Consider the following 16,214-nt stretch of genomic DNA (forward strand, 5'->3'; position numbering starts at 1 on the left):
CATGAATTTTCTGCATCATTTACACTTACAAATGTGCATTGCACAAAAAGCTAATAAATCTCAGAGGTTTGAATATTAACAACGTTTTCTCCCCCTTGTGTTATTAGCAGAGAAATCAGCACTAGCGGCTGGCGAACTGTTGCTCACACGAGTACCCTTTCCAAACATGAGGAGTCCTTTGTCACATAAATGGTTCAATTGGAGAAAATGACTATATATGACCAGTGTCAATAGCATAACTCGTGAGAAGGAGAGCTGCTCGTGTGTGAGCAGGCTCCAAGGTCCAGGTCAGTGTTCTGCTCTATAGTGTGCTTCTGTGAAGAGAGAGAAAAATCCCCATGTGTGCAGCGGGACAGAGGAATTGCCCGAACCCTCAAAGTATTCCCACCATGGGATAAGACTAGAATGCACAAACAGAAGAGCAGGAGACAGCCCCAACAGCACGGTGCGGCCCCCCAAATTGTTTCAGTTCAGCAGCGCTCGGGCAAAGGGCGGTTGTGTTCCCATTCCTGAATGAACTCAGATCTGCCCTGCTGTGGGATGTGAGACGCATGGTTACTGGCACCCCGGAGTTGTGCCCTCACCACTGGAGCAGGAGCAGGAGCCTTGTGGCCCTCCGAGCCCCTTGTTGGTCTGTCTGTGCTCAGTGAGCCAAGCTGTGAGCTGCAGAAACTACCCGGAGCTACTGAACCTCTTTTTCTTTTTACCGAACCATCTATTTTCTGTTACCTGCCTTTGGGTGGGAATGTCTGCCTTGGGAGAGCAGGGTTTTCCCTCGTCTCCTTGCTGAATTATGTGGATCTCAGCCATACATCCCTACATCCTCAAAATTACAGCTCTTTCTAACTAAAAGAGGAGAATTTGTTTCAGACTACTATTTTTTTTAACTGAAAAATGCAGCTCCACTTGGAATAAAACTATTTATGAATCTATTCCAAGTTCAAAAATCATTTCCAGTTTAAAAAAAAAAAAGACTAAGTGTATATTTACATATATATCAGGCAGGTATCTCTGGCTATGTATATATATATATATAATTTCAAAAGATTAAATAGAACATTTATTTCCAGGTTCAAGGTGTGTTTAAGTAGAGGGATATATACAGATCTGTATGTATATATTCTTTTAAATATTTTTTTTGGCTAAGTTTGATAGAATTGTTTTGTTTGAAGTCAACCTTAAACAATTGTTAATCTTGCTCTTGTTTTAGTATGTAATATTATTTATATAATTTGGACAGATCCCTGAAAATCAATTATCCATACCAGAGGTCTACTCAATTGACATTGTTAGTGTGAAATGATGGATACAACTTCAAAGAGCTGGCTGCTCACAGAAGGGCTAGTTAGGAGCATCTTTAGGCTTGCACCCCGGTGATATAACATGACATTTCAACTTGTCCATTATGCCTAGAAAATCCCACATTTTATGCTGGAATGAAACAACTTTGCACTCTCACGACAGTGCAGAGTAGGTCCCATTTTCCCCCTCCTTTTGTCAGAATTGCACATTAGTCTCCAGCTTTTGCCTTTGATACAAGAAGATCTCCAAAATACGCAGAAATGGCTGGGAGCAAGGGGCCTGTCCAGAAAAGATGGAAAGAAGAAAACATTGGAGGCACATCAGAATGGTGGATGGTATGATGTAGCAGATGGGACACCATGAGGACTCTGTTATGGTCTTTCTGGAAATAGGAGGAATATTTATTAAGAGCAAGTCCGTGGTCCTATTGCAGACATGGCTAGCTGCTCTGCATGCCACAGACTGCATTTCATACAGTATTTGATCACACAGTCTGGGTGTCTGAAAGTGCTAGGCTTTGCCTTACTGCTTGGTATTGCTGTATTCAGTGGCTGTGTTGCATACAAATCTGCTGTGTTTTGCTCCAGGGGTAGCTGCACTTTATCAGTAGGGATAGTGATTTCCTTTCCGTATACTTGCTTTTATTGCCAAATCCTCCTCCTCCTCTTTTTTTTTTTTTTTTCCTAATTAAGCTGTTACTAAAGAAAATGGATATTTAAATACCCTGTGATCCTGATCCATAGTAGAGGTGTAATTTGCGGTAATTTTTTCACTGGACTGAATTGCTGAACCGTCCTGGCCTGAAAAATAGTTTTATTTAACAGCATGCAAAAGAAAGGGAAACAAGGCATATCTCTTAGTTTTTCACTCAAATGCACACAGAGAAATTGAGATGTTGCTTTGCCTGTGTGTTTGACCATCAGTCAGAAAATTCTAAGTAACCCTAATGGAAACCGAAATTAGACATGTTTATAGAGGGAGTAGAATTATGCCCCTTAGAAAGGATGCTTGCTTAGCATCACTGCAGTATGAATCACTGGGACTGTGGCCAAAGGTGGGAAAGAACACGGCTGACATTCGCAACCCTCCCAGCTATCAGTAAGTACAGCCAAAATAATTACCCCAAGGCATCTGGATAACCCAGCCTAATTAGCAGCGCCTGAAAACGAGTGGGTTGCATGTTTATACCTGAAGAAATCAAATTACCCTCATACATTTCACCAGGGGCTCTTCCAATTCATTGCTCTGTTGATGAAAGAGGTAGCTATTTACCATAAAGTCACAACCCCGCAGCCTGTGGCTATTCGCCACGTTGAAGAGTGTTACTGCCCTGCAGGGAAATTATTCCTTTTACTGGAGTTGAAGGCAATATTCTTTGCACTGATGAGCTCTAATACTTTTATGGTAGGTGGCATGGACTGTAGAATATACACAAACACAGTAATATGCACTTCATTAGATTACTTGTTAATATCGTTCATTCATTTAATTTGGTCAAAACTGCTGTAGCCAAATGTTCACACTGAGCTGCAGATCTCAGTAACCAGATCTGAGACCAAGATTCAGGGAGAATTTTAACATCCTCGCAGATTGTAAAAATATCCATAATTAAAATGTTTCATGTTAACCCATTTTGAAAAAAAAGCCTCATGTTTCAGTCAGTCCATAAAAAATAAAATCAAATCTTTGAGGTGGTAAGATTACCCCAAACCATCATAATTTCTCGTATCTTTTTGAAACATCTCAAACTGGCCATTTTAAGAGATCCTAGGCTAGTCTCCATCAACTATAGACCTGATCAAGTCTGACAAATTCCTAGTTCATAAATTTAGCATAACTTCCCTCTGTTACAGTCAAATGTGGAAACTTTCGGCAGTACTATTGCACAATTCAAACATCCATGTTAGAAAGCTGCCATTTAACAACAACAGAGACTCAGATTTAAATTGTACGTGAAAAGAAAAATTGTACATAAGAAAGGAAGGCATAGGCAGAACATTAATACATTTAAGAACAGCTTTATTTATTCCTTACTGATAACTGTAAGTACTGTCATGTATTTGTATGGACAACAAATCAAGTAACTGCAACACTCCCAAAGTGTTGGGAGTGGATTTTGATTCAAGTTAAAGACCCAACAACGTGTAAATCTACATTCTGTCAGTATTACCTAGTTTGCTCAGAACAAACATGGCAGGTCTTGCAGCCCCGTTCTGGAATTTAATCCTGAGTAGCGATGCATGCGAGGCCAACAGACGTGCACGGAAAAATTCTGGGTCACAGAAAGGTCTGAGAGGACAAGTCATAAAGCCTCGTCATCCTGTGTTTTGAATTGGACTTTAAATGCAGATTTGTTCTGCATCCTTTCAATGAGGGAATGAAGTATAAAGGAGATGGGGCTTGTAAAATGGTGCCTGGGTTTATTAAACAAGCTCTTCACCTCCAGCAGGCAAGGTTCAGACTGGAGTTTAGTGGCCTCAGGCTAGTCACTAGTGGGCAGTTGCCCACATTGCTAAGCATAACACAATTTAGCTGAAATCAGAACAATTGACAGTTTCTTCTCAAGAGATGCTGTAGACTCATTACTGGAATTGAAGGGGTGTTGGAGGTCAGAACTGAAGTGCACTGGCAGATCTGTGTGGAGGAAGTTTGCAGAGCTCTGTGTGGTAGGCCAGATGGTGCTATTAGAGTCTAACTTTCATGAGTACTAAAATTCACCAAATATCCCTCTTGCCCCAAAACAAACAACCATGCGCACTCACAGACGTGCACAAGCAGTCCCACACAGTTTAGAGCAGTCAGTGTCCCTGGCATCCTTACCAACTTTCCTACTCATTTAACACCACCACAGATTAGAGGACACAGTAATGCAACACTCTGGGCTATTTGCTGAATGTAGCTCATCATGATTGACACTTTTGCCTGCGTCCCGACTCTGAACTACATCTTCTATGTTATTATTTTTTGTTATTGTCCTTTAAAATGCTTTGAGAAATAACATATGGCAAGTGCCAATGCACCACAGTGCAATGTCATTTAGTCAAATATCAGAAGCATAGACAGTGCAAATGGAAAGCAGGCAAAATATCTGATCCAAGTGCCTACTGGTGTAATTGACTCAGTTGAGCCAGCCTGTGTCATTAGTCCTATAAACAGTTGCATTTACAACAATAAAACTGAAAAGCATGGAAATTAAAAGCTGTTAGAATTTCCTCTTGTGTGCATTTATCTGCATGAATGCTGTATACTCCCTGCACAATTTTGTAATCTGTTTGGTAAAGTGGCATTACAGTAACCTGTGTCAGTCCTGTACTGTATATCAAACAATATCACACTCCAAAGGAGGATTAATCAAAGAAACGGATGCGCCGCTTTAGTGCACCATGTCTGTTGTCAATTACGCACGCAGTAAGCTCGCAAATTTAAGTTGCTGAACAGAATAAAATCAAGGGGCTCTTTTGCTTCCTATTACTGAGCACAACAACGACGACAAAAAAAAAAACAACCAACAAAGACCAACCATCCTGGACATTTCGCAAAGGGTTTGCGGGTGGGTGCAACATCTGCGGAACAGGGCCGGGAGATAGTGAATGTTTGTGTTTGGCCGGCGATGCTGAGTGCCAAAGGCAGTTGACAGACAAGTGTACCCCAACAATGTTTCACTTATTAAAGAAGCCTTGTCAAACAAGCTGAAAGCCCTGCATATAACTGACCTTTCTGTTCACCTCCCATTACAATGAAGATTTGAGCATTCCTTTTGAGCCTTCCAGTGTCGACATTAAAGAATCAGAGTGTCTTTCCATCTCTGCTGATGTGCCACTAGACCACTTAACAGAAAATTGAGAGAGTATATTACCGGGTGAAAGAGCAGAGTTCGGAGGTCACTATCATTCTCATTAAGAGATGTTTCTATGCAGTGTCCATAGGTGGATAAATCAATACTTTCTGTCTGAAAATGATCACGCTTGGTAAAGAGTGCTTTAATTGGGCTGTTACTGTTTATGGAGAGTGAGTATTTATGGGGTTTCATGACAATAAACAGCAGAGCGGATGATGGCTTCCATGTTCCTTTGTGAGATGTGATATGACAAGTGGGATGACAGAAGATTTTGACATTTCAGACCTCCCTTGAGTGAGGGGGGTGCAAACTCCCAACAATTGGCCAGGAACTCCCAAAGTCCCAAATTGGGATCCATTTTTTGATGCATGCATTGTTTGAATAGAAAGGCCTTTATTTCAGGTAGCTTTCTAAATGTTACCCGTTAAAGAAACTAAGCATTAGTGGTCTGAGAGTTGAAGACAATCTTTCTTCCCATTCCCCCCCTCCCCGTGGTGATGCAGGGAGAGTCTGCTCAATGTGCCGCCTTTTTACTGTCAGAACGAGACAGGAGGCAAAGGTTACAGCGTAAAGGGGAGACGAAGATCTTCAGTTCTCCACACAAAACAAGCAAACAAAAATAAGAGAAATGAAAAACAAAAGCTTTCCTGACTATGGTGGACAGGGACGCTAAACCCAAACAGGACGAGCCATTAAACAAAATGCCTGAAATCCTGCACAGCATTTAATAATGCTGTGTAATTATCTGGTGCAGTCCAAAGGGAATGTGTGCCCATGAAGCTGGGTGCACAGGGCAGATTGGGAGCTTCAGCCAACCTCATTCTTTCTGGAAGAAAAGTGTTAAACTAATCTTCAATAAATCTCACCGATACAGATGTAGTGTACACATCCTGACATGTTATTTATTTTGAACATGTTTTAGTTGAGATTCCTGGGTAGGTTTGGCGGACTCACTGTGTTGTATCTCTACTCTCCCATCTTGAAATGTGTATATTTTACAACTCTTTCGAAGGAAGCCCAGGCATTTGAGGTAAGCTGTATGTGGAGAAAATCTGAGAAAGTTTCAGAGAACCTAGCAGTGAATTAAACCAGCTGTCAGGATTTTAACTGAGACACGGAATAATAATTGTAATGCATTAAAATTAGCATGAGGTTTTTCCAAAATCTCCCCATCCTTTGGAAAGTATTCTGATAAAAATATGTTTTCCACATTACTGCCTCCAGTCTGGCAATGTATGAATGGGAATTAGACCCCAATGATGTGACTACACTCTACTCCTTGCTGTGGCTGGGCCTTGGGTTGGCATACCCGAGAGAATGTTAAATAAGACCATTTGGATACCTCTTGCAGGGTATCCTTAATAACCAGTATCTCAGGCTCAGCCTTGCAAACTCTGCCCAAGGAGCATGAAGGTTATTAAGGGTATTATCTGCACTGAAGGACTGCAGTTGAAGGTAGGATGCAAGCTGATTAATGCTAGGATTGGAATATGGTCCCATTAATGTTGAGAACATTCTGGGTCGCTTGTGCCAGGTGGCTTACAGAGTTGAGGACCTTCAGTTTAAGATCCATGAAGATCAAAATGCATTGTTTCAGGTTATTGTATTGCTTTTCATACGGTGTGGTGAACTTTTTATTGAGGTGGTGCTTGGCCTTTTGGATTACTGCTGGCATAACAAACTGCTGCTAGAGGAAAATGTGTTTAAACATAAGAAAAATACTGCTTCTCGTGAGGGTGGGCAAACACTGGAACAGGTTGCTCAAAGAGTCTCTGTTCATGGAGACCCAACGGAACACAACCCCGAGCCATGTGCTCTGCTCGACCCAGCTGTGAGGAGGGAGCGTTGCACTTGATGCACCAGTGGTGCCTTCCCCCTTCAGCAATTCTGGCACTCTCATTCCATTATGTCATGGTTTTGCAGGTGATTGGGTAAATGAGCACATAAAAGGAAATTCAGAAGTTGGTGCTGTCTGTCTAAAGTTCTTCTACGGTCCTTGTCACTGTCTCTGGAAGCCTGGCATTTGATGGATTTTACTTTATAACTCCCCTTTGACTTTCAAGCAGTATGGTTGTATCCATTTTGCTGGTGGGAAACCAAAATGCTGAGACTGCCCCTCAGAGCCACAGCAGCAGTTAGGTGAGCAGTTCTTGCCTTCTAATGGAGCGAAGCACTGCTGTGTCTTTTGGGCTCATGTACTAATGACTTGCTTAAGGTTACGCGGAGCATTTTGAGTAGCGCTCTGTGGGCTGCACTGTCTTTTTTCAGGTCACTGATAAGCAAACTAAACAGAATCCCAGCCGCTCGATCTTTTCTCACTAAATACTGCCTCCAGGTTGTGTCACTACCTCTCTCCTGGCCATCGGTCACAGGCCAGATATTTAAAGACATCTGCATCATTGTCTCTTGAAGAGTCAGAGCGCTGCACTTTAGAAGCTGTGGTAGAAGTTGATTAATAAGCACATTCATCCTCAGTTGGTTTGCTTTAGCAAACAGAAATGATGTATTTTCCAACTGCAATGAGCGACAGTTAGTTCTGTGATTTCAGCGCAAGAGAAATACAGGCTTTAGCTTTAAAAAGTCCATTATGAATTGAATTATCTTTTCAGGGGTTGTGCACACAGGTTTTCAAATTATGTATGAATGAAAGCAAGGTCTTTAGCAAAACATGTGTTATTAGGAGAAAAATAACAGCTACAACAAAAACCCTAGGCTCCAGTTTTGATGGGAAAATATTACTTCTGGTTATTGTTTCATCAGTAATCCATAATAACTCCAAGGGAACTGCTACAGTCTGTCATCTCCTGGACAGCTTAAAAAAATGGTGTGCTATAGAACTGGTAGGCCCTAAGGGAACTTTTGAATAACTGATACCCTATTTGTGCAATAGATATTTTCCTTGATAACTGGAAATTAAGCTTGCCTGGAAGAAATGTAAATATCATCTCTAATTTGCACTCTGAATTACCATTAAAAATTATGTGTGCACATAATCATATCAAACATTTCAGAGCTTAGAAACCGTGATAACACTTGGCACTCTCAGCATCTTCAAAGCGCTTTACAAATATTATGGATGCATCCTTCCCCTACCCCATATTGTTATCCCTACTTTACAGATGAGGCAAGGGGATCAGCGAGGTTCCTTAGTGCCTTGGGATCATGCTGAGCACAAGTAACACTGTGGGAATGGGAACTCAAGTATTTGCCCAGTCCTATGATTAAGCCACTATAGGTAGATTGAAATGGGTGCTAATTTACTTACAACTTGGCAAAAATAATGTATGCACCAACAGAAGTGCATATGATATCATTACATAGCTATTGTGCCTCCTAACGTAGTTAAGATATAGCTGCAGGACAAAGATTTTGTTTACATCAAAAGAATGACTATAAAAAAATGGAGTTTTCCTACATAGGTGCCAGTAAATAGCTTGAATTAGAACCAGATTGATGCATGACTTTAAACATAAACAGGCTAAATCAAAGTAAACTCATTCAGATTAGATCTTGTTCCTAACATGTTCTTAATCATTGTTATTGCAATTGGAGGAAAAAAAGAGTAAGAGCTCTGCACTGTAGAGACTCAGCCTAAATTGACCTTGACTATAGTTAATGTCATGCAAAAGCAGTTCGTACTGCTAAACCCCTTACTGTCTTGTTTTCTTTTTTTGATTTTACTGTGTGAATTCCCAGGTGTTAGACTGTGTTGTGATAAATATTTGATCACACATTTGCAGTCTGGATCTTTTTTATGATAGGCTATGTTCTCGCGTTTTGGGTCTGATTCTGGCCTTCTGAGGCCAGGGAGAAGTTTTGTGATCATACAGTGGCAAAGCAGATTTGGAAGAAGGTTTGCTGCAGAATTCCCACTTGCCTCATCTCAGTGTGCAAGTCAGCACTTTAAGTCTTCCATAAAAATCCTTTCTCAAGAGAAATTCCTTCCCAGGGGGGCTGTGAGGTAGGCAAACTGCAAAGTTTATGCGGTATGTCCCATTTTTTTTGAACTCTTCAGTAGATCTGTGGCAACAATAGATTACACCCTTTAAATAGGCCAAAGGAAACGAGCACTCAATTTGCCTAGGTGATGTCTTAAGCTGGTCTGTGACTCCAAGGACAGGTTTGGTTTTGCATTGCTCTGGAAAGGCCTCAGTGCTTCCTGGCCGTTGACACCGGTGTTTTACAGCAATGGCCAGCCTTTGATGGAGATTCTACCTCCTGCTACCTGCCAGCATTGCGTGATTGTTTGGGCTGCCTTACAGGAGTGTGTTCCTAGCGAAGTTTGCAGAGATCGTGGTCAAACATATGGTACAGATTCCATACAGATTCTAAATCTTGGGATCATAAACCAATATAAGGGAGCCACAATTCCCTCCCCTTCCTAAATCATAAGATAAAAGGCAGCTTTGGCTTGGTGGGCAAATATGAATGTCTTATAAAAAAGACATTCCCGATGAGGGAAGTTTGACATCCTAGCAGATGGAATTAGTAGCCTTCAGAGTGTGAGAGACCCTTACAACTGTAGACATTTAAAAATGTGATCAGTAATAAAGCCTTCTAAAAGATCTCATGTTAGGAATTTAATGCAAGAGCTCAACACAACTGTAAACCGTTCAGTTGAAGCCAGTGCAGACTGTGCTTTGATAGACTCTCAGGATTTATCCCAGCATATGCTTCTTCCTGAATAGATGATAGTCATTAGTGTCACTTCCGCAGTTCAAAATACATCGTAATGCACTGTTGGAAATCCCAGATGTCCTCTCCAAAGAGCTGGACTTCCAAAGATTTGGCGGAAAAGCTACAGCTGCTGAGAAGCGACACTTGTGGCAAATTTCAAACTTTCAGTGATATTACAAACAAAACTAATAATTGTTTGTTCTTTGAGCCTTTCATATTCCATAATTTTTGTGGCCTCTGTCAGATAAATGTTTTTGAAAAATTGTCAGAGACAGGATAATAGCTTCAGAATTTGCATGTTTTCATGACAAAATTTCCAGTGATTTCAAAGGGGCTAGAATTTTGCTTCCATTAAATGGAAAAACAATGTTGATAATTAGGTAAAGTGTAGAAACATTCTATTTACAGTATACAAACAGTACAGCTATTGAATTTGAAAAGCAAAAAATACCAGCCAACTTTACAAGGATGTGAGCTTGGATTCGGTAGTTGCAATACGCTAATCAGAAAACAATTCAGTAGTGCTGAACAAAAAAGGCATTTTTATCACCATCTCCTCTCAATTTGCAAGGAGCATTGTCTATCCCACCATTTCATGTCAGAGAAGAAGGAATTTTAGCAAATGTTTGATTTATTAGAAAGTGAATGATTCTTTGCAGCCGTGTGGGGCTAGCCCATGTTTCAATAAGACAAATTGCATTGTAGCATTCCACTGGCAGCCAATGATAACTCATGATCCAGACAGAGTCGGTTATACCAGAATGGATGAAAAGCAGGAGCAAAAGGACACACAGCAGAAGAAAAGAAAATGCTCCAAGAGCTGTTATTTTTTTAAAAAATACAGCACAAAACATTGTTTTGGACGCTGTTTTGAAATATTTCAATTAAGATGCTGCAGCATTACAAACAGATTATGGCAGAATAGAGAGGATCATGCTATCTCCTTCCTAGTAGCAAATTACCATATTTATACTCAAAACCACACCACTGTCAACTTCAGTCATTTGTGTAATTGGAAAAAGGTAAATGATGTAGTAAATGAGACCCTACTGTCAGTTTTTGTTTAAAAAAATAATAGTGGCAAATGGTATATGTTTAAAATGAATTAACGTCAACTGTGCAAAGCAAAACCTAAGACAAACAAAAGCTGACTGTTCCTGACCTTTAGTTAATATTGATAGTTTATCACTAGAGAACCCATTGATTTATTTTTCAGTTCATATCTGATTATCACTTCAAAATAGCACTGAATATTTTAAAATAGCTCAGCCGCCCATGGTTCGGTTTCCGCCATGCCAGATTACATAAAAATGTTTCTTTATTTCTGAGCAACGTCTCGCTGCTTTTTAAATAGGTGACCTGCCAGGAGCAAACCCCAAGGTGATGGGTTGCTTCCTGATTGCAGATCTGCGTGTCATGAAGTGCTGCGCTCTGCCCGTCGGCTTTGTTCTCCGGGATGCGCGGAGCAGGAAGGGTATTGAAATATACAGGAATCTTGTTCCCAGGGAGCTGACAGGCAGACCTGAGGGACAGTGCGAAGTGCATACCTGGTATGTCTAATTTTAGGCCTGCCAGCCCTGACAGTGTCCCTAGAAAAAAAATCTATACTAATTTCTCAGTGACATACAGAGCTGTAAACTGCAGCATTTTTCATTCCACTACCAAAATGTTCTTGTGCATTTTTTCAGTATTATTTAAAGGAACTGTCAAGCCTTCAGCATTTAGCAAGTATTTTTAAACTGTGTTTTTCAGTGTAAACCTGCCATGCATTCAAGGTATTGTTGCATGAAAAAGCATAAAGTAAAGTATCAGTTTAGAAAGGAAATCAACATTAGACATAAAGCAACTTCATTTTATTGCTTAGCACTGATATTGCTCCCCATGGGAAAAGTGTTGCAGTGTGAAAGGTCCTGGGGGCCACTGTGCGTGCTGGTGTAAATCAGGAATGCCCTATGAATTTTGATGAGACCCTGCAATTTTACATCAGCTCAGGATTTTAGACCACATGTTTCACTGTGTATACTGTGTTTAAATAAAGGTGCAGTCATTTTTAATATAATTGAGTAGGCTCATAAGAGGTTCTACTTAGAAGGTAAATTATGGTAACAAGTCAAGAGTGTACTCTGTGTAGTTTTCATTTCAAGTGTATGGTCTTCTGTATTCACTTAACTAGACACACAAATCTAAGCAGACAGATGAGATAGAGGCAATCAAAGAGAAAAGCTTTATTTGGAGCTTATGGTAGTATTGAAGTTTTATTTTGTAGTGTTTCCCCATGAGGCAATTTCAGAATGAGATGAAGCGATGGATCACAAACAATTTAATAACTGAATTGCTGGCTGTTGATCAACTGAATTTCAGACTCCTCCCTGCCTAATTCTGAAAATCTTTTTTCCCCAATTTGAATATTTAGCAAAAGGGCTGAGGAAGGAATGGCTCTGGAGATTTACTGAGTAGTCTCTGCTCTTAATTGCCCCATCTCGAGTCAGGAGGAGCTGAATGGCGTTGCTGCCTTTCATGCATGTGCTCTGCGGATGAACAGATAATGCCACATAATGCTTTTGTTCTTGTTCTTTCCAGAAGGCAGTTTCTGCTTCAGGGAATGATGAAGGCCTAGAAAAACATTCTCATAATACTAGAGACAGTGGCAAAGGAAACATTACAGGACATCAGCGTAATGGCTTGTGTTAACAGTGCAGCATCATTCAATGCTTATGCTGCGTTACACTTTTATAGCCTCCACGTGCCACACAGCTCTGAGTCCAACAACAGCTACTTTACTTAGTACCCACCACTGTGTCACTAGTTCACGTGCTCACCTATGGTGACTTCGAGGCTACTCAGATCAATGTGTGCATATAAAGGTCCCTTTGACCTCCTGACTGCAAGTTACTTACATGTATAAACATTTGAAGGAATAGGCCCTTAACCAAATTCTCTGCTTCCCCTAGTAATGTAATCCCCAGACTTTTTCCTCCACCCGGTATTTTTATTTATTTTAACCTGGATAAAATAGCTCTTTCTCACAATTAAAAAAAAAAAAAAAGTAATAAACAGCTTCATTTTTACTTACATTTCCTTCTGCAAATTGGCTCATTTCTTCTCAATATCTATTATTTAAAAATTCTGCTTAGACAGTTTTGTAACTTCAGAAACTGATAGTTTTTGAATATAGAATATCTGACTGATGCATCACCTGAACTTCTAGCACCAGTGTATGTCATGGAAAGGAACTGAGCTGCAGCGAGCGCTGATCAGCTCATATGTGTATGCACTGAGGAAATGTCTGTTGCATGAAAACATAAAGGTTCATTTCTGGCACTTGGTACAGAGGTTACAAAGTGAGAGGAGAAAATGAGGGAGGACTTTCACTGAAGAAAAAGACTTCTAAAGAAACATGCAATCACTAGATCCCTGTATTCCCCACAAAAGTCCAGGGAACGTCATCCACTGTGGCTTCATTTCCAGCTGACTGCCTTCTAAGATGATCTATCATCTTACTTATGATCAAGAAACTAGAGAAAAGAAAGGCAACACAAAAATGTTGGTTTAAGAAGCACTAAACTGGTTACCTCTGCTTCCCTTAGTCACTTGTCGACATCACCTTTCTTCTCCCAGCTAGGGAGAAGATGTGTCAAGGAAAGTACGTCAAGAGCCAATGCTGCAGGCCTGCTGTGGCATAAGTGATGATACTTTCCAGTTGGCCTCGGGTGTTTCTTTTTACTCCAGAACATCTGCACTAATTCCTGGCTCCACGAGGCTGGGAGATGTTTTGCAAGGGGCACTGAAAGGGTTCTTTTGCTCTACCAGTGAGGGTGTCTTTGGCTTGCAGAGATTTGTGAGCAAAAACTAAACCAAATCGCAACTACTTGCTTAAATTTGTATTTGCTCACATTTCCAAAGCTGGGGATTTTGTAGCATTCAAAAATCTCCAGTACGAAAGGCAAGTGGAAATGTTTGTGTAGCTTGAAGTCAGAGCTCTTCAAAACCAGAAAATCCATGTGAAAAAATGTACATTAGTTTACCACTGTACAAAAACAGTCCTTGCTTTGAATGCTCCATAAACTGCTTTTTTTTTTAAATTTAATTTTATTTTATTTTATTTTAATTTTATTTTATTTTATTTTATTTTATTTTATTTTATTTTTTTAATTTGAACTCGGTTGAATTGAAAGCTTTCAATAAAGCAGGCAAGCTGGGTGTAGTTTCTCTCGAAATATTTCACATTGTTTCATGCCTGATTCTACTTTTATTTCACTTGAGTAAAGGAGGAGGACACTGAGCAGCATCTAGGACTTCTCAAAGAAATTCATGGCTAAGAATTAAGGTGTGAATTTACACAATGTAAAGACTAAACAGTCTTGATTACAGCACGTATTCCATGTGCTAGCCGAAGGGGTTATCACCGATTTCATGTATAGCTGCTGGACACTGCTCCATAGCAGAGCCGACCACTTCTGGAAAAGCCTAGGGAATATCCACACTGGCATTTCAGTGGGCAGTAAATCATTAGAGGAATTAATTCAGAAAAAAAGCTGCTGTAAGTCAGATCAGACTGAGCAGCTATTATCTATAGAAATAAACCTGTACCCCTTGCAGAAATACAAAAGAGCTCAAAAAATCCATTCCCTCTATAGCTCCTGTGCGGTAATATTTCTCAGCATACGCGTACCTTAGTTATTCACAGAGATCCTTATGTGAGTCCTTTGCTGTACTAAAATCTGCTTTCTCAGTAACTGTAGAACGAATATTCAGCCTGTGATCTCATCCCTACTAGTGCCAGTGGCAGGAGTCCCGGGGGCTTCGCTGCAAATGAGATCCCCTGGAAAGAGACTGAGAGTCAGAACGGATCCAACCTCCCTGCCGCTTCTGGGAGCAAATGCGTATTCTTCTGTGCCCTCTGTGCCTTGCCTCTGACAACTTTTCCAGTAAGATCTTCCCTCCGCGCGCTTGCTCTCTCCTCTTTTCATCCCACCCCACAAAAGAAGTTCAGTGCAGGTATCAAATGGTCTGATGGGCTTACCCTAAAATACAGCCTCTGTCAGCTCTCTAGCAGTGGGCTATTCCTGTTCCCTGGGTGCTGTAGATTATTTTCCGAAGAAGTATGTTTTATTTTAATTCTGTTTTTTTCAGTCTCTGTTCTCATAACTCCGTCCTGTCACTCTTTTGATCAGTTATACATCAACTGTAACATAACTCTGTGATTTCATTTGGTACCGCTTACTTCATACAAAAAGGAACTCACTCTTCAAAGAAAACTTTTATTTCATTGTCTGCTACATATGCAAGTATTCCCTAAGGAACTGGGTTATTTATTATTTTGCTCCCCCTCTTTGCTTTCCCCTGTTCCTCTCCAAAAGACTAACAGACACTAATCTCCTTTCATCAGGTTCCCTTCTTCCTAATTTTTTTCTTTTTGCACAAAATGCTCGCCTCTACCTTTAACACCTTATTGTGTCTGGAGTGATAATTACTTTCAGTTGCCGCAGCTGGTGCATGGAGAGGCGTGCGGGCCCTGTAAATTGGGAATGGGCAACCTGGGTGGGATTGCAGGGAAATAGAGACTGGCTCTGCAAAACCAGAAACCACGATTAAAAAAGTTTTGCTTTTCAAATCTTACTTTTTTTTTTTTTTCTCTCCCCATTTAACTCGTCATTGGGACATATCTCTATGGACCCACCTCTGCAGCAATTTGTGATTCCCATGTTAGAGAAAGAGACCAGCTGTGGGGCACTGATGCGCATGTCAGAAAGCAGGAAAAATATGAGGTAGTACCTGACACAGCTAAAGCTCGGATTTGGGAACAGCACGCACCCACATAGCTGAGAGCAGCCTAGCAGGATAGGGGGAAACATGGGTCTGTCAACAGGTTTTAAGATCCTCTGGGACATTATTTCTGCTTATTTTAGCACTGAAGTCAGAGTCTCAATTCCATCTTTTATATCTCTTTTGTTTTAAGTGTTGCATTGATAAGGAAATTTGGAGTCGTCATACAAATGAACTTGAAGGCTGGGTTATAACCTTCCAAAAATAACATTTGCCAACATATATTTTCCCTTTCCTCTTTACTTCTCATAAAGTAGTATTCAGAAATTATTAATAGTATTATTGGTGTATTTTTGTATGTTTTTTGACTGTTGCAGTTCTTCATGGCATATTATGATCTTGTTTATTCTCCTACTAACAGCCAGGAAATTGCCGTACACTGTCCACTATGCAAAATTAGTTTATTTGTGAGATTAGTTTATACCCGCTTTCTTAGACTTCCTATAAAGTGAGGGCTACTAAATTATTTAATATACCTTTAGAGAGGCTTTTAATAAAACGTTTACCATAATCAGCACTGCTTTGGGCATGCTGGCTTGAAACCCAGCATTTTTTCTGCTGCCTGCTCTCC

At 40.4% G+C, this 16,214-nt stretch overlaps 1 long non-coding RNA gene across 7 annotated transcripts in view; it reads left to right on the forward strand.

Annotated features, from left to right (window-relative positions):
- LOC308200849 overlaps positions 1–16,214 on the forward strand; it is a 550,918-nt gene that overhangs the window by 275,750 nt on the left and 258,954 nt on the right. Inside the window, exon 5 of one of the 7 annotated variants that reach the window (XR_013955866.1) lies at positions 1–14,745. This exon is cut by the window's left edge and continues 27,921 nt beyond it. The exons of the other annotated variants lie outside the window; for them this stretch is intronic. This is a non-coding gene — a long non-coding RNA (uncharacterized lncRNA). The remainder of the gene's footprint in view (positions 14,746–16,214) is intronic. 7 annotated transcript variants of the gene reach the window in all.

The sequence above is a fragment of the Anser brachyrhynchus genome (assembly GCF_964034855.1).
Source record: "Anser brachyrhynchus genome assembly, chromosome: 11".
Classification (NCBI taxonomy): domain Eukaryota; kingdom Metazoa; phylum Chordata; class Aves; order Anseriformes; family Anatidae; genus Anser; species Anser brachyrhynchus.